Source organism: Lepisma saccharinum, chromosome 23 (assembly GCF_977018435.1).
Source record: "Lepisma saccharinum chromosome 23, izLepSacc3.1, whole genome shotgun sequence".
Lineage (NCBI taxonomy): Eukaryota > Metazoa > Arthropoda > Insecta > Zygentoma > Lepismatidae > Lepisma > Lepisma saccharinum.
In genome coordinates this window covers 47,280,156-47,307,120 of record NC_139251.1, presented here as the reverse complement: position 1 = coordinate 47,307,120, position 26,965 = coordinate 47,280,156, and the positions used below count along the sequence as shown (strand labels likewise).

Sequence of the window (26,965 nt, the reverse complement as noted above, 5' to 3'; positions counted from 1 at the left end):
AGAAAACGAAGGTTTGATTTTCACTTCCACGTTCAACTGCTTGTAGTTTTCGTTGAGTTCTTGCAACTTGGCACCGAAAGAGGCCAGCGTCGATTCCTGCGTGGATTCCAGCACTCCAACTTGATCTCTGATGTTGACGACAATACTCTGAAGGTTCTCGACTTGATTCAATTTCGAGCTTTTCTCGGTAAGATCGTTCACGATGCTTCGCATCTCTGTAAACTGCATGTGAAGGTCGGCGACGCTCTGCGAAGTGGGCAACGTCGACACCAGCGAACTGATTTCGTCTCGAATCTGTTCCACGTTCGCCGTTTCCGTTTCCAGTCGTTTCAGCATTCGAGATATGTTCCTTTTCAAAGCGTGTAATTCTTTGGAGGTGGGTAGATTGGCCACCCTACTCTCGAGATCGCTCAACGAACTTTTGATGTCGCTCGATTCGGATAGTGCCGTCACCGCCGTTTTCAATTTTTCCAAATCTTCGCTCGAAGGTACGCTCGTCCGTAACGATTCCAAGTCACCCTGTATGTTGTCGAGGACATGATGAAAATGAGCAAGATTCGTTTCGACGTTCAAATTTTCTAAATATTCAATCTTCTGCTGAACCGTGCTTAACGTGTCTTGAATGCTCGTCAACGCACTCGCTTCAGCGTGAATATTTTTAATCTCTTCGTTGATCAACTCCAGAGACGCCTGAAGCGTAGCGATGGTGGTTTGAATGTGTTCGAAATCTTGATAGGCCTCCAATTGAATTTTTATGTTCGCGACGCTTTTACCGATGACCTGCAATTCGTCGGACGATGGTAGGTTCGTCATTGTATCTTCCAAAGTCTGCAACTTGGATTTAATTTCTTCCAACGTGCCGGTGAATTCTTCTTGTAATTTGGAAACGACGACATGCAAGCGTTCCGCATCAATATCGTTCACGACGGTTTGAAGTTCAGAGAAATTCTTTTCTATTGCGGAAGTTCGTTCTTCGATTTCGAGTTTCAATTTTTCCAAATCTTCATTTTTCGATTGAAATTGCTGTAATTTGGCCAAATCATTTTGAAGCGAATCCACGCTCAACTGTATATTTTGAACGTTGTCGTAAGAAGGTACGTCAACATAATTTTTTATGAGCGTTTTCAGTTCGGAATCGATTTTCAGAATGGGGTCGAGACATTGCGTTTGGAGCGTAGCGATCTCCGACTCTAAACTTTTGTTTAAGGTCTCCTGCAAAGCAATCAAATCACTCCTCAACTTTTTAATTCGGACATCCAACATGAGAATCTCTTCTGCGTGGTCTACACGCTTAGTGTGGCCGAAAATGTCGTTAGGCATTTTGGTTAATGGTTATTTATAATAGGATACACGATTCGTAATTCTACGAAAAGTGGAATAAGTTTGTCATAATCTCCGAGGAGTTCTACGTACAGGTAATCTCCTGCGGAAACATCGTACGTAATGTTAGAAAGTACCTTGTCGTGCTTGATTCGAAAAATGTTCCTGCCGGTAGATATTCTGATTTCGCCTACGTTTTCCGGATTCACGGTGATTTGAAGTTTCCCGTCGATCGGAATCTCGTAGAAATGTAAATTGTTATTGAAGACGTAAAATATCTTGCCCACATCGTCATTCAATTTCGTCCATATACTGTTGAGGTGAACGATTAGTAGACCATTAAGTTTAGATAACACGGAAGGTAAGAGGTTATTGGAATTTGTTGGCGCAGTTTCCATGATGGTCTGTTTTTTGAAACCGAACAAATTCATAGGCATGCTGGTTATTTAAGAATATGGTCAAAGTTTTTTTGTAATGACAGTAAAAGTGTTTTTTTTTGTTTTTTTTTTGTTTTGAAATGACTAACAAAATATATTTTTTTTGTTTTGTTTTGTTTTTATGAATCTTCTGTTGAAGATGGGCATATGTTGCAGGTTTTGCTTTCTGCTAAGCGATAGTGCCCCCACGGCAGTGTGTGAATTCCGCACTTCAGGATGCACCTCTTATCATCGTGCGCATCCAAAGCAATCTTCCTGACAATGTTGGTTGTCAATTTATGGTTGACGCTCTGGATTCGATACTCTTTTCGTAGAACAGGTGAGCGAGTTTTCAGGCATTCAACATAATCCTCGAATGCGAGATGCTTTTGTACAACCTGCCTACCTACACCCTTGGCCTTCTTGGTGACAGACCCCTCGGCCCGAATTGCATAGGCTTTGGCCCGAAGTCCAGCAAACTCAAGAATAACATCCCCGTCCTTCTCGTCCTTGAGTTTACCGGGCACTTTTTTGTTTTGGGGCAGGATGCCGTGCTGGTTCGGCTGGGGATAGCCTGATGTGTCGAAAAGCTCGATGAAAGGTGGAATCGATGCTATATCCTTATATGCATCAACTGTGCGAACATGGTAGACCAAGCTGTCCGTATCTGTATATAAAAGAGAAATGTCACGATCATAATGTTTGCACAGTGTACCATAATGTGTCTCAAACATATGCAACTTGCTCAAGTCCAGAATCGTGGCACCAACATAAATTGGCTTGTTTAGGTGCACCACAGTGATACGCACCCACTTATTGTATCATTTTAGGTGTTTAATATGTTTAAAATGTTAATTGTCTATTATGACGTAATTTGTTTTGTTCAATTGGGTAGTCTATTATGGTTATGAACTAACCTTAAAACATTTGATTGTGGATGGTGAGGAGAGAGATATTATGGATGTTTCTGGAATAATGGAAGTGATTTTGAAAATGTGAATGTGGTAATTTGTGTTGTGAAGAACAATTATGAACTTAATACACTTTTGTTTCTTATAAGGAGGTTAATTGCGAGTGCAAGTTGGTAAGGTTTACGAAAGCATATCCTTATCTCATTTCCCACAACCTGAGGGCTTCATAGTAGGCTGATAAGTCTCAGGCTCGCCGTTGAGGAATAAATGTAAGTAGTTCCATTGAGACTAAACCGGGGAACGTAGCAACAGGTTTATCCATGTGGACCAGAGCCAACTGCTCATTATAAATAGTCCTTGATTTAAACAACGGGCTTGCAATCAGCTTACGACATCGCTTCGCATTGGTAACCAGCCTAACGTCCACGCGATTTCTCACGTTCTCCATCGTTTTACCGAACACAGCATTGTTCATCAGCTTGAAGAAGTTTTTGTCAAGCTCCGAGGTTGCAGCGATGCGGTGTTTGGTATTGGCTTTGATGTAGGGTGCTAACCAGTTACCGTGCTCGAACCTGAGGATGCGATGAATTTTAGCAATTGTAACACCTTGCCTCATCAACCAAGCAAGATTCAGGTAATGTAGCACATACCTCTCTTTGGGCTCAACATCCATGATGAGCTTGGGTTGATTCGAGTTAGGTAAACGCTTAAATTCTGGAGCAGGTGGTAACTCGCTGAATACATCATGGAGCTTCTCGGGGAATTTAATATCCACCTCGGCAAAAAATCCGTATGTACAATCTTCGAAATTTTTCACGTCGAAATCCGAAGGATTAACCCACTCGAATCCCTTGTACGGAAGTTTCTGCATCATGGAGAATCCATACAGGTTGTTTACATCTGTGTGGAGGATGTAGCTTGTTGTTTTAGAGGGATCGTAACCGGTGGCCATGTATTGATTGTTAGCACGTGCATAGCGTTGCGTCACCTGGACCATACCGCCTCGGATGCCTCGTTCCAAAAAAAGTAACTTTTCCACATCATTAACAAGCTGGAGTTTAATCCTGGTCATGAGCAGCATGGCCGACCATGCCAGTCCGGGGAGGCTGTAGAAGTAGGCAGGGTCTAGGTGGTAGATGTTTATTGCTGTCGCGCGAAACGCCTGCAAAACGTCCGCAAGGAGCGTCACGTCAAGCTTTAAATATGCGTCGTGATAATCCCCAAAATTTCGACAACCTAACTCTTTCCACATGGACTGGGCGTGCTGGTATTCCTCATCTGTTATGCTAGATCCTCTCAGCCGACTGTAGAATTTATCCTGTGGAGGGAGCGATGTTTCCTCGAACTTGTCGGGGTCCGTTACGTACTCGTAGGGGTAGACCCCCTTACGTCTGATGAGCCCCAAACATCCAAAGTTTGAAAAACTAGCTGCAGTGATAGTCAGCTGCTCGTCCCTAAGCTTGCCTGCAAGAGCATCAAGGCTTGCATGGAGGAAACGCAGCGAGTCGAGAAACCGAAGCTCGATAGTTGCTTCCAATTCGGGGATAGACACCCACTTACTCACGCTAATGTAGCGCTCCTCGTTCTGTGCTAAGACCCTGATACGACTATCATCGTAGCCGAGATGGGGTACCAAGTGATGAAAATCGTATCCCGAGCCGTTGTGAAAGAAGATGGGAATAAAGCGCGGGTCCCCAGCTTTTAAGTTGCACGTGTTGCACCACGGACCGATGTAGCTACCAGTACCATAATGGTCGTGGTGGTGCACTTTACTGTTATCGTCGGTGAAGACCAAGTTGCAAACAGGGCAGTTGGTTGCCTCCTCGTGCCTACGCTTATTCTTAGGAGAAAGTCGTCGCATGTGCTTGGGGGACAGCAACGCCTTTCCTATCTTTTGGGCCTCCTCTACCATCCTCTGCAAGAAGTGCTTGATCGGTTCGGGACCGCGATAGACATACGGCTCGGGGGCAACACGTTCGTCTCGCCGCACCACAACGTAGGCGTAACTCGAGACCTCGTGGAGTTGGTAAGGGGTGGTGGAAGAAACTTCGGGATCGGGATAGCAGGTGGAGAGGGGTTCGAGGAAGGCTTCGAAGTCCGCTACAATGATGGCAGGATGCTCTACCATGGCGCTGTGCATGCTAAATTTTTCCGTCGCATCAGGATTGGGTAGAATAGTTCGTGCAGGTCTGTTTGTACTGCAGTAACGCATGTGGCGAGCGAGCTTCTCGGCAGCGATGTTGGGACCTCTGATGCGCTGGTAATCCTGCTGTTCTCGATTATGAAATGTAGACAAGCACATGCGACACACCTCGACGTGGTGACTATCACTGCTCCGTTGACTCGACACCAACCGGGAGAGCGAGCGAATAAGGGTGTAGTGGTGTTGTGTCTCGTCCTTGATGAGCAGGAGGTTGATTTCTCGTACCTCGTTGTTGTTGCTCACGTTGCTCACCCGGATGGGGTGGACCTCATTTTTGTTCTCGGTGAGACCGTAAACGTTTATGGCTAATTGTAAGTTGCGAGCACGTGCCTCAAACTTGCCAACATCCGAAAGCGCCACCGGGCAATCAATTCCCACCATTGCATCCTCCAACTCCGACTCGTACTGCTCGTAGTGGGTAACGCGAAGCGGTTGATTTTTTCTGTCGACGGGGTGCAACGCTGCCAGCACCGACCAGACGAAGCACTTGTTATCCCTGTTCTGAATATTCAGAACAGCCTTCTTTGCTGCAACATCTGGTGGTAGAGGGACGTAACTAGACCCGGACATTGGTGCAAACTGACTAAAAATAACACACAATTTATGGGGTTCACCGCATAGCGAACCGCCCGAGCCTGTGGCCTCGTGCTCCTCCTGTTTAACCAGCAGCTCTTCGGTAAACTTGTCGTAAATTTCTCTAATGCTGTCACCATCCGCCAGATGCAGCATTTTTGCTTTCGTTGCATGAAAAAAAGTGTATCTTTCATCGTTCGGTTTCTTGTATGTGCAACATAGCGTACCGTAGAATTTAGTGGAGGAGTGCGTAGCCAGTGCATTACTAAGAATAGAAACTATCTCTGCTCGCTTCTCCTCTAAAAAGCTACGAACATCGCAAGAGCCATCCGACAATCGGACGTAATCTTCTAATATTCCTCCGAAAGCAGACCGGTCTGCTTTCATCGCAGGCTTGACGCGTTTGGCGGGTGGTGCATTGATGGAGGCTGCTTCTGCCTTCCTCTTGGTGGAGGTCGAAGGCTGGGCCCCAGATGTACTTTCGCTTAGACAAGTAAGCTTATGCTTCTTGGCATACGCAATTGTGATGTGTTTATTGCATCCGGAACATAGTTCAGTGGCAGCCAAATGCTTGCCTGGCACGCAGGTACGACAATGTCTTGCAAAATGTTGGCTTGATATGGTTCTTTTGCAAACAGGGCAACTTTTCATGGAGCGCATTTTTTTTATTTTTTTTCGGGGTATGTTTATTTATATGTGATCTGTTGGTGGTAGAGTGTTTACAAAACAAAAATGCCTTATGAGAAAAATTTTGTAAGCTAATTCTAATTAGTGTTAGTTTGAGGGGTTTATTTATATTTGGGTGGTGTTGTCTTCCTTAAATATGTGCTTTAGTCAACCCTATAAAAAAAATTAAAAAAAATATAAGAAAAATATGATTGTAGATAGAAAAAGCACAATAAATATTGCATGCATGTGTAATTCTATTTAGCTTATTTTTGCTAGACACGAATCTTCTTCAGATTTTATTGCCTACTAGTATATTTTTCTACCATTCGAGTAGAGGTGTGAAACTATGAAAATGTTCTTGTTTAAGCACTAATCATTATGTTTCCAATAGGACTCTTATGGGACGTAGAACCTTGTAACTTTGCTCTATGTATATACTAGTGCTTTTCCAACATGTTCACAAAACCTTAGAACCTTCACAGACAAAAAAAATAAAGTTTCCCTCTGTGTACATGTATAATTCGAATCCCACTGTAGGTCCAGTTTCGATTAGCCTTACTGTGCATAAAGTAGGCTTAAAACAACAAATCCAACGCAGAGTATCAACAAATTCAAAAAGATAAAGTTACCCCTGTACACTTGTATAATTTTAAACTCCAAGTTCGATACTCGGCGGAGGTGGTTCGGATCCCACTGTAGGTCCAGTTTCGATTAGCCTTACTGTGCATAAAGTAGACTTAAAAAAACAAATCCAACCCAGAGTACACGCATCAATACCATCCACCATGAGTAAACTAACATGATCATAATCATCGTCCCTCCCCTCCCTCCGATTGTTACCTCGCTTTTATGTTATTCGCGATGAAGAATAGTTTTTTCAAGCGCACGTTATGTATGCTCATATTTTTGTTTAGCGTAATTTCGTTGTTTAATCAAAACACCACTTCGTGTTCACTAACACAACTCGCAATTATTATTATTAACACACACACACATGCAAGAGAAATAACAAGAAACAAAACTTACCTACAAAAAATCTGCTAGCAATTTAACACACACAAAACAGTAGTATAATCGCGTACAGTTGTAAAAACGTTACTCTTCTGTGCAGAAGCTTTCACATTACTGTGTTTGATCTGACCTACATCGATACCACAGAACGAAAGTCATCTCTCCCCCACCCCCTCCCTCTTTCCCCCTCGACGGAGGACGAGATTATTTTTGGTGCTGGATTTCACGTCACTCTACCCGAGCGTCACATGGTTGCAGCTGGACTCTCCCCTTTCAACATGAACTTTGGGAGTGGCGCGAATTCCACACTGGAACGTCCGTGCCCAGCTGCACAGAAGCGGATCTTCACGTGTATTTCTCGCCCCACACGCTCAACGCGCCACGTGCATTCGCAAGGCCACTTGGGGATTCGTGTCGCTGCGATAAACATCGACGTCCGTGCCTGGCTGCACGGAAGCGGATCTTCTCGTGTATTTCTCGCCCCACACGCTCAACGCGCCACGTGCATTTGCAAGGCCACTTGGGGATTCGTGTCGCCGCGATAAACATCGACGTCCGTGCCTGGCTGCACGGAAGCGGATCTTCACGTGTATTTCTCGCCCCACACGCTCAATGCGCCACGTGCATTCGCAAGGACATGGCCTTGCGTAAAAAAATCAAAGAAGCTAAAAATTGCGAGACCTTGCTGCCGGGTAAATTGTTCGAAATAGACGCGAAACAGAACACAGCTAAATTGATAATAAACAGCATGTACGGTCAGATGTACGAACTGAAAAACATTCCGGAAGAAATTCGATCTCACGTGAAACTCTACAGAGGTGTGATTATCTAAAACCGCAGCCGTTAGAAAACCTTTTACTTTTTTCTTTTGGTTGGGCACCACGCACCCTGGCGAGGTTATAGGGGCCAGGAATCCTAAAAAACAACAATTATTATTTGTTTGTTTGCGTCACAATACGAAAATAATAAAAAGCACGCGCGCGCGCGTGTGTGGCACATCGTTCCCGCGAGAGAGGTTTACAAAAGTCACGATATATATATATAAACATTGGCCCCCGGGACTTGGAAAAAATTTACAATAAGATGCATTCGCTCACCACTGTTGCCAGCTATAGGTGTCTCTCTCTCTCTTCATCTTACAGCAACGTTGGCATCTCTATTTTTTTTTTTTAGTTGTAGGTGGGTTGCCAACACACTCTAGTTAATAATGCTACATATTATACACACACACGCACACACATACTGTGTTGCCATCCATCCATCCATCTCTCTCTCTCTTTTACGGCAGTGTGTGTTTGTTGCCGGCTCTCCTTGCCCAGTGTGTGTATGTTACGCCAGTGTAAGCCCTTGCCAAGTAAGAAGAAAAAAAAAGCTGTAGGTAGGTGTTGGCAAGGGTACCAGTAGGTTGGCAAAAATTGCTTTATGCACTGTAAGGCAAGCCTCAAGCAAGGTTGCCAGCTCCTTGCTTTAGGTTAGGTTAGACCAAGAAAAAACCTTGGTGATTTTTTTCGAGTAAGGTGTTGGCAACACTGCGAGAAAATGGAGCTCATGCCTTACAAGAGCAAACCATTAAGGCGAGCTCCACCGAGCTCCACTTTCGGTTGCAGAACCGGGGCACTGGGTCTACTATAACACAATCACGATCCGAAAAACCTCGTAGCCGAACACACTCAACGCCATTTTTTGTGCGTTCTTTTTAAACCTCATACACAAGTAAGCGTTACTCTCGATTTTCTTTTACACTGTTGCCGTAGCTATATATAATTTACCTCAAAACTCCGAGAAAAAATGTAGCTGTAGCGAAATTTTCGCTACAACTACAGGAATTTTGTAGCTTCGCTACAGCTACAACTACAATTTTTAAAATGTAGCGCCGCTACAGCTACAGCTACAAATTTTGTAGCTAGTTACAGTAGCGTCGCTACAAGTATAGCGCGCGACCACTGACTAAAACACATACTGAGATGTTTCCGGCAAACAATGTTAATGCATGGAAACAGAGGAGTCGAGTGGTAAAACAGTTCCGATTTCATGTTCTGATTAAAATGACAGCCTTAAACAGTGGCGACAATTTAGGAGAGAGTTGCTACCCATTTTCTTGCCTCCACACTATCACACTAGAGCTTCTTAATGCTAAGCCTTGTCTACTAAGAGAAAATAAACTTTCCTTGCACCCCCTCCCCCCGCTTGGAACCCAATTGCCACCACTGGCTTTAAACATACAATTGTAAGGTTCTATCTATACCCCTTAAAAATTATGTTCAGCTCCCCTACCCCCGAAAGGAATTCCTGGATACGTGCCTGTCATGAAGTGTAATATCCTTCAAGATGGGTCCCGTTCTGAAAGAGGTTGAGAACCACTGGTTGGCCTATATTCTCACTTTTCAAAATATAGGGGCCTTGCGTTTCCTAGAGGTGTAGAGGAAGACAGCAACAAGGAGCCCGGTCTTGTAGGGGGGCGTGGTCTACTCTGTCCAGTGTCCACGCTTAGCGTCAACACTGCTTCAGGTACTGCCTTGTGTTAAATGTCAGACGTACGATCCCACCTGCAAAAGTTCTGGGTTTGAGCCCTACTCTTTCATCTAATTATCATCCAATCTCAGGGACGGCGACAGGGGTGGGCACGGGTGGGCAAGCGCCCACCCAAAAATTCCTGTGCCCACCCGATTGCCCACCCAATCAAATTCAATAAGTACATATACTTGGAGATAGCTATATGAATGTTTCGATATTTTATTTGTGAATATTATCTATGCTAGAAATGTTCACATATTATCAACCCATAAGAAGCCAATTTTGTCATTAGAAAGTCAAAGTAAATACTAGAGCTATTGAAACAAAAACTGTGATCAAATGAATACTTCCATGATTAAAAGCAGCTAGTAGGCTTAGGAGGCTCAAAATTATGCAGGGTAAGATCAAGATTAGATCAGAATTTAGGTTGAACTTGAGGACTGCAGCTCCAGGCCTCCACATACGTAATAAATCCCAGCCTGGGTATGGTTAAAATAATCTCCAAGTAAACAAATAAAAACATCATCTTAGCTTTACTTCCTCCGGCAACACTATTGTTTATTTCGACTTTTTAAATTATTATTAGAATAATTTAATCACGAAGACTTAGATTGGCAGGCCATGTGACACGAATGGCAGAGGAAAGAATAGTTTACAGGATTCTTGTTGGGAAACCTGATGGTATGAGACCAGTGGGAAGGCCAAGACAAGGATGGAGGGATAACGTTGAGATGGACCTAAAAGAAATCGGCAAGGATGTGAAAGATTGGATTGATCTTGCCCCGAATAGGGACAGATTGAAGGCTTGTGTTGCTGCAGCCATAAACCTTTGGGTTTAAGTATGCTAGAGAGTATAATATAGTTTTAATTAGCTCTGCATTGAAATTCCAGAAGTGTCCCTTTTCTTATTTTATTACAATTTTTATATACCTGTTATCTTCAAATATCAATATGCTATGTGAAATATCAACTTTATATTCATTCTACTATTAAGAAGGAATCGCAATAATCACTACAATACTGAAGTGAATAAATTTTAATAAACCAGTTATGTATGGAAAAATTATTATACAGAATTATTCAATTATCAACTAATGAGTGGCTTATCCTATTTAGAAATCCTCGCCCCACACATAAATTTGGCCACATTAATCAACCGAAAATATCAACAGAATCTGTACACGCAGTTGAAGTAATGGAAAAAAAGTTATGTCACGAAGTATCCAGAAGACGATTTTGTTAGTTTGTTTTTAAGCCCACTTTTATGCTCAGATAGGCTAATCCGGACTAAACCTACAGTTTACCGTGTAGTCCGAACCAGTGTGCGTTGTGCTTCAACCAGAGGAGGGGGGGGGGAGTCGAACACAGGACTTCTTCATTATAATGCGACAGCGTTACGCCATTGGGGAAAAGTATACAGAAAGAACTCGCACCAAACGTGGCATTTTATCACCACAGAAGATGCGTCCATTTTAAGAGGGTGATTGACTGAGACAAATATTTGAGACTTTCGGAAAACAACGTCATTGTTCACGGAATTAGCTGCTTGATCCACTAATGAAACGCTGTGCAATTGAAACTACCACCTCAACTTTCTAAGAGCTATGGGCTAATGAAACTCCATTTTTGGAAGAGTAAGCTGTGGTTGATTTGTTTTATTTAAAGTCATTTTTCTGCTAATTTTGATAATGACGACGATAAGGTTCAATGGTGATTAGATGAAAGTAACGAAGGGGCGAAAACAAACACATGCTGACACTCAAAATACAAACCCCCATAAATTATTACTTTGACAGTGGTTCCAAGTGCTAGGGACTCGTTGCCCTGAAAGAACAAATTTCCAGGGTATGCTGCACAGGGTAGAGGTTGACATTCTAGTGTGTTCGAAATGGTCACACCATACAACCCAAGTCATCTATGAAAAATAGATGAATTATTACTGGCACGGTGATCAACTTCGATGAATTTCTTGAGTCCTAAATAATTTTGTCACCTCAAAAAATATGTTCATGTAACCATACGTGTATTGCTTCTCCCGCATTAGTAACATGACAGTTGAGAAAACGAATAGCAACTTAGCTAATAATCTCTTCAATTCTGAACAAATTTTTCAATCTTACTTGTTTATTACTTATGAGTGATATTTTGTCAAAATAGCCTTTCATTAGCCTAGGAATACTTCATGCACAATGAACAAAGGAGGAGCGATAGTGGCGGCGATTAGGAGGAGCGGGAAGTGGGGGATGCAGTTCCCCCGCCACGTTTTGCCACTTTTTGCCCCCCCCCCCCACTATGGCCTCTTTATGCTAAACCTTTTCTACCAAGAAAAATTACATTGTCCTTGCCTCTCAAATGTTGGCACCCAATCGCCGCTACTACAAACATTCAGATAGATTTGTCAGTTGTACAAACCTTGTAAGCTAAGAAAAGTGACCCCCAAGGAGTAAGAAAACTCTCAGTCAAAAACTCATACGATGAAAATACTATGCTCAGGAACATGCATTTAAATTCATTACGAGAAACTTCACGATTGTCTACCATCGCACTTTCTATCATTGTCGCCGAATACATAAAATCAAGTATGTGCCTTGTATTTGCAACACAAGCTTAAACCTAATTCACATTTATTTCACTGTATTAACATGCATGAAAGAATGTGACTGATTAGAATGTATGGCTGCGCATGTGTAACACTTCCTTGAAATAATTGTGTCCATCAGAGACAAAGCGAAAGGAAATGGAATAAGATGCGACAATAGATTAGAAAAGATAAAGAGAAAAACAAGAAAAGAAAAGGGAAAATAAGTAAGAGGAAAATCGGGAGTGTAAGAGAGAGGGGGATACACACGTCTTACATACACATATATACTATATATGGTCTTACATTTATACTGCCCACCCTAATCTATCAATAAGGAGCTTCTTCCCACCCGGTCGAAAATTTCTGGCGCCGCCCCTGTCCAATCTCCATCCAGCATTTAACTTACAAGAAGGAAAGCGACGTCAAATAACCAAAATACATGAGTACCCAGAATTTCAGCAGTAGCTGAAATTGGGTGCCAAAACTGGAGTTGCGGGGAGGGGGTGAGGCAAGGACAGTTTACTTTCTGTTGAGAGACGAGGCTTAGCATTTAGCATTAAGATGCCATAGTGCGGGGACGAAAAGTTGGTGGCAACTTCGCCCACCAACCCCCCCCCCCCCCCCAATCGCTGTTACTGAATGACAGTGAACTTTTTGTAATGAGGAAAGTCGGGTCGAACAGAAGGATGGAATGTTTTAATAAATGTAAAAGTTAGTAATTAAATTTGCACTGCCTCGTTAATTCGACGCTCCGCTCCGTACTTAGGTAAATACAATAAACTCGCAATTCACTCTTTTACTTCCACATCAATATATACAGCATTTACTATTTGTAACATGACAATTAACCAATCAATACGAAAATATTATTATATTAGAAGTTGTCGACCGTTCTTGTTTGGCGTGTTTATGCTTTGCCTGAAGCAGTAGCTGTTCTGCTTATGAAGTTTGGTACAGCGTCTGCTAAAGCAATTCACGTGAACTGGGTGTTGGCATTCATGGAACGTGGCTTGTGCTCAAAATTTCATTGTACAGAATTCCTTAAATGTTTGAGATCTTTCATGCAGGAACATCTTTAATGGTTTTCATACATAAAGCTGTATCATAAGTATATTTTAACTGTAACCGCTTTAGTAGCTTGATGGAATAACTTCAGCTTTAAATGAGTGAGGCATGATGGGTACACTGACGTCAGACTATTGATCGCGGAAGAGTTTGTCGTCGTTGTTCGCCATCTTGAAGTTTCGATAAGGAGTAACAGAAGAAAAGTATATCGAAATCTGTTGCCATCCGTCCTGCAGATTGTTCTAAGGAAATTTGTTTGATTTAACTTCTGTATACCCATTCGGGCGGACCAAGGTAAAGTACATTTGTAAGCAGTAAATGCCGTTAATTTAAGTATTACACCGAAGATTCCTCGGGTAGTTGATATGTAATTACGCCAATATCATATGATAAGAAATGTTTTTTAATATATTTTGGGGGTATTTTAGAATATATGCCACATTAAAGCGGGAAATGGGCTTTGCAATTCCTTGCGAGAGGATTAATAAGAATAGTTAATAAATTGATAAATTTACTACGTGGGAAAATTTTGTGCCCATTGATTCGTTACAATTCATTGTATTCGTTCGTTGACTGTTTTCTGTGAAACATTAAAACAAAAAGATTTGTACTATAGTTCACTTCCATAAAGTACTCCAAAAGTACGAATGTGTGTGATGGGTTGAGTTGGAAGGTGACCAGAAAAGTGCATACAAGAATATTTTCCGAGTCAGTCATTGACATTCATTGGTCAAGTAGTTGACAGTTGTTGTTAATCAGTTTCATTCTCTGAAGGCATTTGCAATGAACTTTTGTGTATTGACTTGTGTTTACGAGCTTATAATACAACTTCTAGTGGTGTAAATGTCAGTTGCATATAGTTTTCGAATAATGCAGCTGTAATTAGTAGTAAAGTTGGAAAAGTTGAAATTGTAAGTTTCCTTCAGTTGGCCATTACTGTTCATAGTGCTCTTTGTTAATTCTGTAATTCAGTGGGACGCCCAACCAGTACTTGCACGTGATTTAAGGTAATAGATTTCAGGTTTTGAGAAAGTTGTGCATGTCACTAGTCTCATTGCTAAAGTATCTTTATGTTAACCAGTACCAGTAGATTTAATACATTAATTAAGATTCTTTCGATAAAGTGTGACCCGTTTGTATGTGCATTTTTCATGTATGATTCATCTTGGATGTTTATATGTTTATGGTATGGGTGCTGTCACTAAGTAGACCTACATTTACCAGATACAATGGTAGCAAATAGTTCATGTTCACGGAATGTGGAGAGACTGCTTGAAAAAGCTAATATTCTATAGAGCATTTTCGAATTTCCCCTGCCCAATGATTCAAGTGTGCATTGAACTTTGAATAATTATAGAATCATTAGGCTAGGAAGTTATTTTAGGAAGTGACATGTCATAAATATTGACCGTGAATAATGAACAATAGTAACCTATGATATGGTACTTTAATATTTGGTGATATATGATGTTAAGTCCTGTTCATGTTTTGGCATGAGTTTACAATACCGGACCACTCTCCAATTTCTATGAAATTTCGCCCACTTACTAATTTCGGTGTCCTGATGACTTATCTGTAGTTCATATTTGGCGGTCACTTGTTACAATTGTACATTTATGTGTACAACTTGTAAAATAACCTTGCGATTTACCACGGTGATTGTCCATACACGGCAATTCAGAACCATCTTTCTTTCGCAATTAATTAGCTAATGGTCTTCCTTTACGCACAACAATCTTGTTGACGACAGACGAGGAATGCCTACGAGGTTAGGTTAGGCCTGTTAGGTTAGGTTCCATTAGCATAAATACAAAGAAAAATTAATATTTTAGCTAAGAGAACTATACCTTATCTTGCCTGTTGACTTCTTCATGTTGGGAAAATGGCGTCTTCCGTGGAGCTATTGTTCTTGTGGTAGGGTTACGTTACGTTAAGAAAACATAGTTTATTTCATTTTTTTCTCGATTTCCATACTTGACCGCCAATTATTACATGCAGATTCGTGATTAGGAGTTCACAATTAGTGAGTAGGCGAAATTTCATAGAAATTAGAGAGTGGTCCGGTATTGTAAACTCGTTCCCATGTTTTTTCTCTTTTAATCAAAACAACCCTATTTTGAATTATTTTTTTTGTGTAACGAAATAATATTTTTGAATAAGATAAAAATCTTTTAGTATTTTCATACGTAGGCTTTACACATGTAGATACTCTTTAATACTGTTTGCCCATAATACACAATAAGTGTCCAAGGCTCGCACTAATGTGCATTTGTGCATAATTTCCACCCACACTTGTGTGGGTGATATGTGCCATTTGTTGTTTTACACTTGTTCACAATTGTGCAGTCAACACTTTGTGTTAGGCTACTGTATAAGCTACTGTATAATTTATACAGTACAAATTTGATGCACTCATATTATTGTTCTGTAAAATTATTTTTAATTTCACTAAGAAGACTTAAGATAAATTACATGAAGGAAAAGAAAACAATTGAATAATGTTGGGCAAACTGCACGTAGGACAAAAGTGCTGTATAAAGAACAAATTGCAGGCTAAAGAATGTTTAATGATTTTCCGTAAGTTTTGTAGGAGTGTTGGGAAGTACTTTAGAATACTGGAAACTATTGTTGGAGTAAGTTCAAAGTTTGGAGAAACTAATTAGCACATTTAAAAGCTACACTAAGTATTAGTTAGCAGAAATTATTATTTGAAATTAGCTTACACAAGCAGGCATTCTTCTGAGTTTATGTGGATTTTCATTTGAGGCTTGGAAGATTTTGTTGCTCGAAACAACATATTATGTGATCGGTGTTTAAAGCATTTAGGGAAGTTTATTATAATGCAATGAGCCCTAAACCTGACCCACCTACCCAAACAATGGTAGAGGATTTAGGAATATTTTGTATGTTCAAAGTAGATGACAGCAGTAGGCAGTATCCAAAACAAAATAAGACAAATGGCTGCTCTTCATATAGGAGAACATGGAAGGGAAAAATTCTGGTAACAATTTCGTATATCGTAAACACATTTCTTCATTTTTACAGAAGAAACTACTTTCGGAAATGAGTTTTGTCTGTTTACAATGTTCGTCGAGGTATTTTCTTCCATCGTGGAATGTATTTGACCGGTAATCATGTATTTTTCAAGAGAAATATCTCACCGACGCACAATTGCCTTTATTTTCATTTGCCTCCCGTACCTAAACCAGATGCAGCGTACGTTTCATGACGTAACCCCCGTCATTGTTTCCAACCTTTTTTTTTTTTTTTTTTCACTGCTTGCCTAACCAAACCTAAACTAACCTTATTGGAAATGGTTCGTGGGGCTATCAGTCACTACCCGTGCATAATGTACAATACCCACCGGTGACGAACACGATAGTTGGTATTTTTCAGTGAGGAATGTTGGAAACACTGCATACCCACAACATGAGTCAGGATCTGGACGCCATAGTGTGTGTTATGGAAGTGAGGAAAGGAATCCAAGAAATCACTCTGTATGTGAATAATTGTGTTTGTTTTCGTGTAAAAAGCATAATGGCACCTTGAACTATGTTCCGCAATACACAATTGGTAAGTACGAACCATGCGAGACACAAAATATCAGATTTTAATGTGTTTTCGATATACTAAAGTGTTACCAAAAATCGTTCTCCGGACAAGACACAGTAAGTAATCATTAAAACTCCACAATGTGTGTTAACAGACATAAATAGAAATCAACCCATGTAAAAAATGTGTTAACCATGATTAATTCTTTATTAGTCATAGTCTACTAGTTCATTGATGTGGAGTCAAGTAGTGTATTTGGTGTCTGCACTATCTTCCGGACCAGTGTATTTGTGGTGTATGTTCATGTGGTGCATGCTAACTAATCAAATGACAGTTTAAAGCAGCAGACAGGCTTTGTTGAATCCTCTCAACTTGAATACCGCTTTCAGTCTAGTTGGTTGAATGTCATTTCCTTGCACCATCCTGACACTGGATACACCTGCACTGCACAGTGTGTCAAAAAGTGCAGCCAACTAGACGGGGCTTTTGATACCACTGTTTCATGGGTGGCATCCAACAAATGGCTGCTTCCTGTGAAACGTGTATATGTACCTATGCGAACAAAAAAAATCTGCAAGACAAGTCCGTGAACATACGTAATTTAACTGTATGCTCAGGGTTGATGGTAGTGACTGAGCGTGTGTGTTTTGGAGGGACTATCTGTTGGATGATTGGTAACACTATAGCCCCATCTAGTTGCTGCATTTTTTGAGACCCTAGATGGTGTAGGTGTGCCCCAGTGTCAAGCTGGCGCAAGTAAATGATGTTCAGCCAACTAGACTAATTGTGTTGCTCAAGTTCAGAAGATTCAACAAATGCCTGTCTGCTGCTTTAAATGTTCATTTGATAAGTTAGCACGCACCATGTGACCATACACCATATGCTACACCGCTCCAGAATGTAGTGCAAATAGTACAACTAACAAATACACTACTTAACACCAAATTGATGAAGTATACAAGTCTGTGTTGCACCTTGTAACCAAGTAGATGGGTCAGTGCAACGAGAGTCAAAAAGTGCAGCGAACTAGAAATGGCTAATAATTACTGATAGATGAATGCTATCAACAAATTGCATGGTAGTTTGTAGGCAAAATGGCAAAACACAACACTACTATATTGGATTTTTTCAATTATTACTTTACATTGTCCCTCTCTGCCTACTTTTCAAATGTTTAAGGTCGTTAAGTCACATCAAAGTATTGATTCAAATTTTATAAGGTATTTTTCTTCACAACTTGAATCAAGAACAGACACCACACATTCACATGCGAATTATGAAACGTTAAAATGCTTTCTAGACAATTTAAATTTCCAACGTAAGTGTGGTCTCAGATTTTCTGCACTCATCCTCATCCTGCTCATTCTAGGGCACTGAAGACTGAAAGCTGTGGAGATAAATTGTTAACCAAAGTTCATAAGGAACATATTTGGAACTGCTGGACAGAGGTCATGCTTCTGGATTAAGGTAGCAGCATGTTATAAATTGAGGCACATTTCATTTCCAGCATGGTCCAAATAACATTGCTCTGTTATGCTTTTCATATTTTTTTAGTTTCCTATTTCTTCAAGTTGTCAACACGCGTGTTTTCAATTTGCATTTTAAATTATTCATTTTCGGAATGTTTGTACATTGTCATTTTGTGGAGCAGGAACTAAATAATTAGAATCTACCTCAAGTATAAAAATGATTTAGTTCTCTTCTTTGAATCCTTTTTTTTGTGCATGTTTCTAAGTTTTAATTACTTCATCATTACTGTCTCTATGTACTTAGTCTGCCCCGTTTTCTTAGCAATAATTCCCTGCAGATTGGATTCTGCAGTTTATTTCGTTGTCTCTTTTATTATCGTGTAATAATGATTATAGGTATTTGAAACTATTGATCTGTTGTTGCTCATGGTTTCCAAGAAATATTTGTTCTACTTCTTTTATTGTCATAGTCTTGGTTTTATTACTCTCGTACTGTATTTCAGTTTTTTCCCCCTCAGATCCTCGCATTGGATTTGAGATTTTTCTCTGAGCTTCATAAAATTGTTATTGCCCGCATATTTAAAGTGAGACAAATGTGCTGGTCTCATATATTTGTATCCTAATTGTAACTTTCTTCATACAATATCCCGTAACTTTGTCGATCAAGACGACCCTGTGAGACCTCTTGTTGTTTGAAGTCACTTTTTCCTTTTGTCTTCACCTGACTCCAGATCCTAAAAAAATACCAGGTTACTTGGTTAACAGGCAAATGCCTGGCAAGAAAGACTATGTTTCTGTAAGGGACACAGATGGTAAACGTATCCACATTCAAAGAAGGAAACATAGTGTGTACAGGCTCTGTGTGTAACTTATGTTACAACATCTTATTGCTTTAGAGCTCTTTGCTCTAGCTGTCAAGGGCTTTTTCTAAGTCTATGAATGGATGTTTTTTCTGCACTCTGCAATGTTCTTGCTAATGTCACATATGCTGCAAATAAAATCCTGTGTGCTCCTTCCATGTTGGAAACCATACTGACCTTCACCTAGATTGGGTTCAATTGTTGATCATAATTTTACTGGGGTGCTGAAGAGAGATCCTTCTATGATTTTACACGTTTTCTGTTGTTTTTTTCCATATTTGTACTGTGATACAAAATTTTTCAAATCTTCTGGTGTGTTTTTTTGCTATGCTGATTACTTTCTATTATCATGCATCTCAACATTCCTGGTGTCATTTCATGGTCTGATTTGATCAATTTTGCATTCATGCCAAATTGTTTGAATTGTCTTGTTTTCTACTTTTCTCCAGCTGGCTTCATATGCATTAAGATACCAAGACATGCACTATTTGGAGGTGGGGCTATTCCTGAACATGAGTCAAAATACTGTTCTGTTACCAAATCTCTCTAGTTTGTAGATGATTTTGGTAAACCAAACATGACAAAATTTACAAAGAAACATTGGAATAAATGGTTGGTGGGGATACTGACTAAAACAAAGTTTACAAATAATTTACTTGAAGTAGTTACTGGTTGATTGGGCATTGTCTATCTATCAATTGTTGTACTGTCAAGTGTGATTAGGTAGTGTTTTGAAACTATAACTGATTATATTTCAATTGAAATTTTAGCTGAAGACAAATCAGACTTTTTGGTTAAAATCAAATTGATATCTGGTACGAAGCATATTTGTGGCTGTTCTCTTGTACATTTTATGTATTTGATTGATAGTTGCCAATGTCTCGATTGCGCTAGAGGCAGGAATACAGCAAAAATATCTGAAATAATATAAAATGCAATGCAAATTGCTAACCAAGGAAATATCGAGAAAAATCCTAATTATCTAATATGCAGCATCAAAAGTATTCAAACACACTGCAAAATTTCCATCATGTTTATAAGCTTAAGAACTGTATAGTTGCCGAAATCCAAAATATATAGTCTGGTTGATGCGTGCAGATATTTGCTGAATTGTGCCTTTGTGTGATAAAAGAATTACATTTGGTACATCATCATATCAAGCACTTTGAAGATTGGAAGCACTTACAAAATGCCTACCAACATAGACATCCTTAATTGATCTTATGGGCTGTATTTTGATACTAGTGTCACTTGTTTTACATTGTCATTACAGAAAATAGTGCAGTAGGCTCTATAAAATAATTATTGTTAACAGATGCCTGATAACAGGCAAATACCGTTTGCCTAAATTACAGGCAATATAATTGAAGCTTACATGTTCTTAATTTAGAACACAAATAGTTTTGAAATGTTCCGTCTGTAACTATGGAATTGCCCTTAATCCTACATTAACCTTTTGCCGCCCAAGGCCTTTTTCACATATAAGCCTCTCTGTCCTGAGCCGATTTTGAGCAGAATGCAGAGTTTCAATTAAATGAGTGTAGATCGGAGGCTAATTGCCCTAGAGAGATGAGTGATATACATACCGTTGTACGCGGAATGAACCAGAGATTCAGACTACATGAAATTTTTGCAAATTCAGCATATATGTGGCAGGGGGAGGGGGTAACTCTCAAAATTCCAAATTTTGGGGGAAAAAATTTTGTTCCCCCACTCTCAGATACTATTTGCCCTGGAGATATGAAAGATATACCGTTGTACGCAGAATGAATCACAAATTTAGACGATATATAATTTATGCACATTCGGCGTATATATGGAGGGGGAAAGGGGGAAATCCACTAAAAATACTTTTTTTTAAAAAATGGAGTTTCTCCCCCCCTGCCCCCCGAAAAAAAGGATATCAATAGTTCAAAATGCACATAGAAATTATCGCTGGCATGTAAGAAACAGAAAAATATTTGCATCATTGTCGTATGACCAATGTAACTTGAGTTGTACCCCCAAAAGGAATGGTGGGCACGCCACTGATTCAAGCTTCAAAATTCAGCGGTACCTTGAAATGACTATAGCTCAGAAACTAAATGCCATAGATATATGAAAGATATACCGTTGTATGCAGAATGAATCACAGATTCAGACGATATATAATTTATGCACATTCGGCGTACATATGGAGGGGGAAAGGGGGAAATCCCCTCAAAATACTTTTCTTTAAAAAATGGTGTTCCCCCCCCCCCCCGAAAAATGCAAAATTTATGCAAATTTTGCGAATATATGGAGGGGGAAGGTAGAAAACCCCCAAAAATTATTTTAAAAAATTGTCACCACCCAAAAAAATGTCCTCGCACTTGGGCACAAATCGACACCTACACACAACATTCACGGATGAAAAGCTAGAACGCAGTGAACTATTTTTAGACAATGTAGGGTAACCCCTGTCGCAACTTGTGGACACTTGTGCTAAAAAAAAAGGTTTCCTTCAGCGTGCTTCGAAATTCCATTCTCACAACGCGGATTCAACAACCAGTCTTCCCCCTCCCCCACCCTGCACTCCCTGCTGCACCCTCACGGAAAACTTTCATTTTGACATCGAATACTGATAAACAAGTTTCCTTCGAATGCAGTTAACAGACGGGAGTGAAAAGCATTGCTTTAGAACATCAAAGCCCATCTTCCTTTATAGGCAAAAAATTTACCTTGAAAAGAGACACAAAAGAGAAGTCCCTTTTCCCACCTTTTCACCTCCATTTTCATGAAGAAAAAAGAAGGTGCAAGAAACATTTCTGTTAAATACATGTGTTAGGAACAATATATAAAAAAAATCGAAATTGTAGCCAAAAATGGAAAAGTTATAATGTAAAAACTACAACCTTGACACAGGGTCTCGATCGAGATGCTTGGTACCGGGAGGGTTACATTTGGGTATCTCGATCGAGATGCTTGGGTCCCAAAAGGTTAAGCATGTGGATGACCAGTTTCACCCGGTGATATTCAGTGCAAGATTGCAACACTGAACTATACTGAGCATGCATCCTTTTGTTTACCTAAATGTTCATTCTTTGTCTTTGTTTGTCTACCACATGCCTAAATAAATGACAAAAAAAGTGCGAAATCCTTGAAAGACAGAGTGCACAGCAGTTTCAGATGTTACACCGGGGTGGTTAATGAAGAATAGGACACAGAGGTGTGTGTGGCGGAAGTGTATATGACACTGTCTCATTTGTTACATAAGGAGGTGCATGGTAGATAACTGTTATCCAGCCAAGTGATGACATTAACTTTATAATATTAAAGTTGCATAGAAGTGCAGCTGAGTACAATGTATTTCATACTTTAAAGATAGTTGAAGAGTTGTGTGACATGTGTCATCTGTGTACCTAATGGAAGGCGTTGATTTAGGTTTGTCATTGAACTAACCCGACAAATTTATACTGGAAGAAGTTATGTCAGGGCAAATTAATCAGTATCATAAAACCCAATCAAGCATTCACAATTACATATGTTTACATCGCCCTTACTACGCAGGTATCTGTCAGAACCGCCAAGAAGGCCAAATGAGCAAGAACGGTGTAAGCCCTTTGTATGTATTGGGTCCAAATGGATTAAATATGTAACTTCCATTGAAAATTTAATACTTGGTAGACATTCATTGTATGGTTTTCCTTTTTATGCACTGCCAATTAATAGAGAAATGAGTTACGTGCCAACTTGGAAAGACATGTGCTAAAATCGTAATTTCGCACTGCCCTAAATAATCAAATTGCAATATTCACTATTCTACAAAAATACCTATAATTAGGTTAATAAGTAGCATGCATTTTCAACTCTTAATAGTAAGGTTAGCGTCATCGATTACCATGCAAATTATTTTATAATTGTAAGATTACAGCTATCTGAAGGAATTTGCATTAATATCACAAGGACAACTTTAACAAACAAAGTGACTTTTATTCCGTTCTTTTCAAAAAATCAACAATAGATCGTTGAAATATTGCATAATACGCTACATACATAAATCTCTGCAAACGTAGCTTGCATATTCATTTTTTAATTAAATAACAAAGTGACTGCACATTCAAACAAATAATGAGAATTTGAGCTCGCACGGCGAGTGTGTGCATTTTTTTAACACAAAGTTATTTTATATAACATGACTAGATAAAAATTTGTGTTGAATTACTGATTGTACCATAACTATATTCTCAATTATCTTTGATACTAATAACATTACTCAGGTTTTTACAATCGTGTAGAATTTATAATTCATTCAGATTAAAACTAAATTGATGCTACTGAATCGGGCATTTGGGTTGGCAATTAAAAATGATTAGTAATTAAGAAAGGGACAAGATTTTTAATTTGTCATTGTGCTATTTTTTTTGCTCGTGAAGATAACATGTAGTCACTAAGATCGTGTAAGAACCAGGATGATCTTTTTTTGCAATATTAAAGTACATTATAGACATATCGAAGAGACATTTACAGCGTGCCCAAAGATTCATCATGTCATCATTACTGCTCTTTAGATTGCCATATTGCATAAAGGAACCAGTCTTGTAGGTTTCATCTCTTGTTTAGAAAAGGGAAGGGATTAAAATTTGGTGTGTGTGGATGCAGGATTATATTTTTTTTTCAGGATGGCTGCTCACCAGGAATTTCTTGAATTTCGGGAATTGTGTGTACATTCTACATGAACTTTCCTTCGTATATGTGAAAAATTGAAAGTTTTATTAATCCAAATCTCATTCAATTTGTACATAGACTATTTATAAATACTCTGACACAAGTTTTTCACAGTTTAGCTTTTATTTTTATCGAGGATGGAAAAGAACGCTGTGAGGAAAATAAAGTGGAATTCAATCTGTTTACTTTCATAGTGTCGTGTGTAGAGCAATCTATCTGACAGTAGGCCTAGATTGTTACTAACCTTGAAGTTGATCAAGTACATTTTAGTTTGAAATTCTTGTTTAACAAATTTTAGTAGATTAGTATATCCTGTAACATTTGTGACTTGTGTTTGAGGATGTATTTTGAGTCTGAATATGTGAAATAGCAAAAAACTCTGCACATTAAATTAGAATTTTTGGATGCATTGGAATTACATAGATCCTTTATATTGTCAATATACAGGGTAATTCAAAATGAATAGTGCAACTTTACAGTTATTATGACATTACTATTTATGATAGAAAATCAGAAAAGGTAGGAACATGAAGAAGAACCAGGGAGTCGTAACGTACCCAATTTGCGTTACACGGTACGTTCCATTTTGTAGGAGGAAAAGTATGGTTCCACTGCTGGTACCCATGTAACGTAACGAAATGCAATATGTTATAGACTGACGTTACAAGGAACGTAACAAAATGTATTGTGGTAGATATTAACGTTATAAAGGAACGGAACGAAATGAGCACATTGGAACATAACGTAATATGCAATATGGTATATACTACCGTTACAAGTTACAAGGAACGTAGTAACGAAATGCAATATGGTATATACTAGCGTTACAAAAAAACGTAACGAAATGCAACATGGTAGTAAATAACGGTATACATAGGAACGTAATGAATGCAATCCTCCGTAACGGAATGAAGTGAAAGGCAATATGGTTAATTAACGTTACATAGGAATGTAACAAAATGTAAACCACTGTAGCGGAACGGAACAAAATGCAGTTGGGTACATACCATCTACATAAGGAACGTAAATAAATTCAGTATGGTAGATGTTAACGTTACAAGGAAAGAACAATTCACAAATGTTAGCTAGTAACGTTATAGGCGCGTGACGAATATAATCTATTTAACATCACGGAAGAAAAAGGAATAGCCAAAATCTCTTACCTTTCATTGGAACATTGCGAAAAATAACTCAGTATATCGTATGGGATTAATGTGAAATAGCCGTGAAAAATATGGTTGTTTGTAAACAAATGAATTTCAACCAGGGTTGTTAAAGGGTCAGGAATTTTAAATCAATTCAATTCCGGTTCAGCAGGGAATATTAGCAAGCATAAATGGATCTGGACCGTAAAGAGCCTTTTTATGTATTTCAGATCGTTCCAGGGACCTTTTCTCCTGATCAATTGAAATACGGCACAGGGACCTTCTTTCCGGATCAATTTAAAAGACGGTCTAAGTTCCATATTGAAATGAAAGAATACGCAACTTGGACCGAATTTAAACTGTGCGATAAAAAAGTTTCCAGTCTTGTTGCGGAACCCAATAGAACCCATTAGAATTTATGGGTTCGTGGACGTTTAACAACCCTGATTTGATATTAAATTACATTTTTGGCTCGAAACTGAATAAAGCTTCCAACTAGTGTAGAAAGGAGTAGCAATAGGCGTGCGCACGGGGTGCAAGGGGAGGGGTAAAATGCCCCCCTCGTCATGGACATCAGAGAAATATGCCATATGCAATTGCATATTAACCCGATAATAGTGTTGCCCCCTCAAGAAACACCACTTGAATTCGAAATTATCGCATTCCTGCATCCCCATTATAATAATTAATGTAAATTAGTATGACAAATCAAATTATACGTGTGAAATATATACTTTTAGCTGACATTCGTTTTCTAAAGGGGAGAGGTGGCCATCCTCGCCCCCCTTCCAGATTTCCATGCCCTTATATTATTATACTTTATTCCAGAAATTTAGGGTAGAGGAATCATATCGCCGGTTATTAAACGATATTATGCTCTTGAAGAAAATGAAGTATTTTGAAGCCGATGAAAGTTCACAAAGGAACAACGGCGGAAGAAGGTGTTGTGGCACAACCACAGGGGGCAGGGTAGATTAGCCCTCAAACTTGTACAGAAATCAATTCTAGGAGGTAAGGAAGGCAAACATTGGACTATAGAAAGAAAGGTTGCAGAATCTAAGAGTAGCAAGACAAAAGGATACTCAAGATGGATTTAGTTTTCACGTCTTTCGTGCACCATTTCTTCCAGACGGCAAGAGCACCTGCAAGGGGGCACAGAGGGGCAATTGCCCCCTCTCGATTTCTATCTTTATACCAATTTTAAAAAAAAGTTATATAAACTTGGACAGTTGCTGCTGATTACGGTGTAAGTTTTGTCCGTGTAAGGTAATAAATAGATTTATTATTAATTTTTGAAGCCGCACCGTTCATTTATAAACACACTGTATATGAGTCATTGTGAATTCGAGTCAATTTAAACATTTTGCGTTGTTGCGAGATTATCTATTAGGATACAATTTGGACATAAACAATCTAAGTAGAAAAAGTGCATCTTGTATATCAAAATTGCCATGTCCATCTGATCTCCGAAAGTAGTGTTTAGCACGTCATTTTTCAAGTATATGATTGATTGATTTGGTGTTTTGAGTCCACTTTATGCACAGTAAGGCCAATCGGGACTGAACCTTCAGTTTGAAGTGGAATCCGAACCACTTGTGCCTCCACCGGGTATCGAACCCGGGACCCCTTGATTACTAGGCGACGACGCAACCACTGCGCCATCGGGGAGGCCATTTCAAGTATAGTCCATGATTGTATCTAGTATATGAATGAGATTTGTCCCTCCTCTCAAACAATTCGTGGCTTGTCCCCACCGAACGAAGTGTGTCACTTATAAATTAAGTTTCCGAAAGCAGGCATTATGCATGAACAGAACAAAAAATACTCCTGAGAAATTACAAACATTATAAGCCAGTTCGTGACCGGGAGTTATTGACGGTCTCCCCCCCCCCCCCCCCCCAACCTATCCACTTTAGGTCCCGGGTTCGAGTCCTGGTCTGTAAATATCTTTTTTAGGTGTCTCTTCATCAATTTCATCTATTTATCATCC

At 39.5% G+C, this 26,965-nt stretch overlaps 1 protein-coding gene across 6 annotated transcripts in view; it reads left to right on the top strand.

Moving 5' to 3' along the window:
• Positions 1-13,201: 13,201 nt before the first annotated feature.
• LOC146005342 (uncharacterized) overlaps positions 13,202-26,965 on the top strand; it is a 128,547-nt gene continuing 114,783 nt past the window's right edge. For 2 of the 6 annotated variants that reach the window (XM_083144528.1, XM_083144529.1), the window contains exon 1: positions 13,202-13,557. The gene's annotated coding sequence lies outside the window, so the exon portion shown is untranslated. Of the gene's footprint in view, positions 13,558-18,184; positions 18,283-26,965 lie in introns of all 6 variants that reach the window. The other 4 variants (XM_083144526.1, XM_083144524.1, XM_083144525.1 and 1 more) reach the window with 3 other exon arrangements.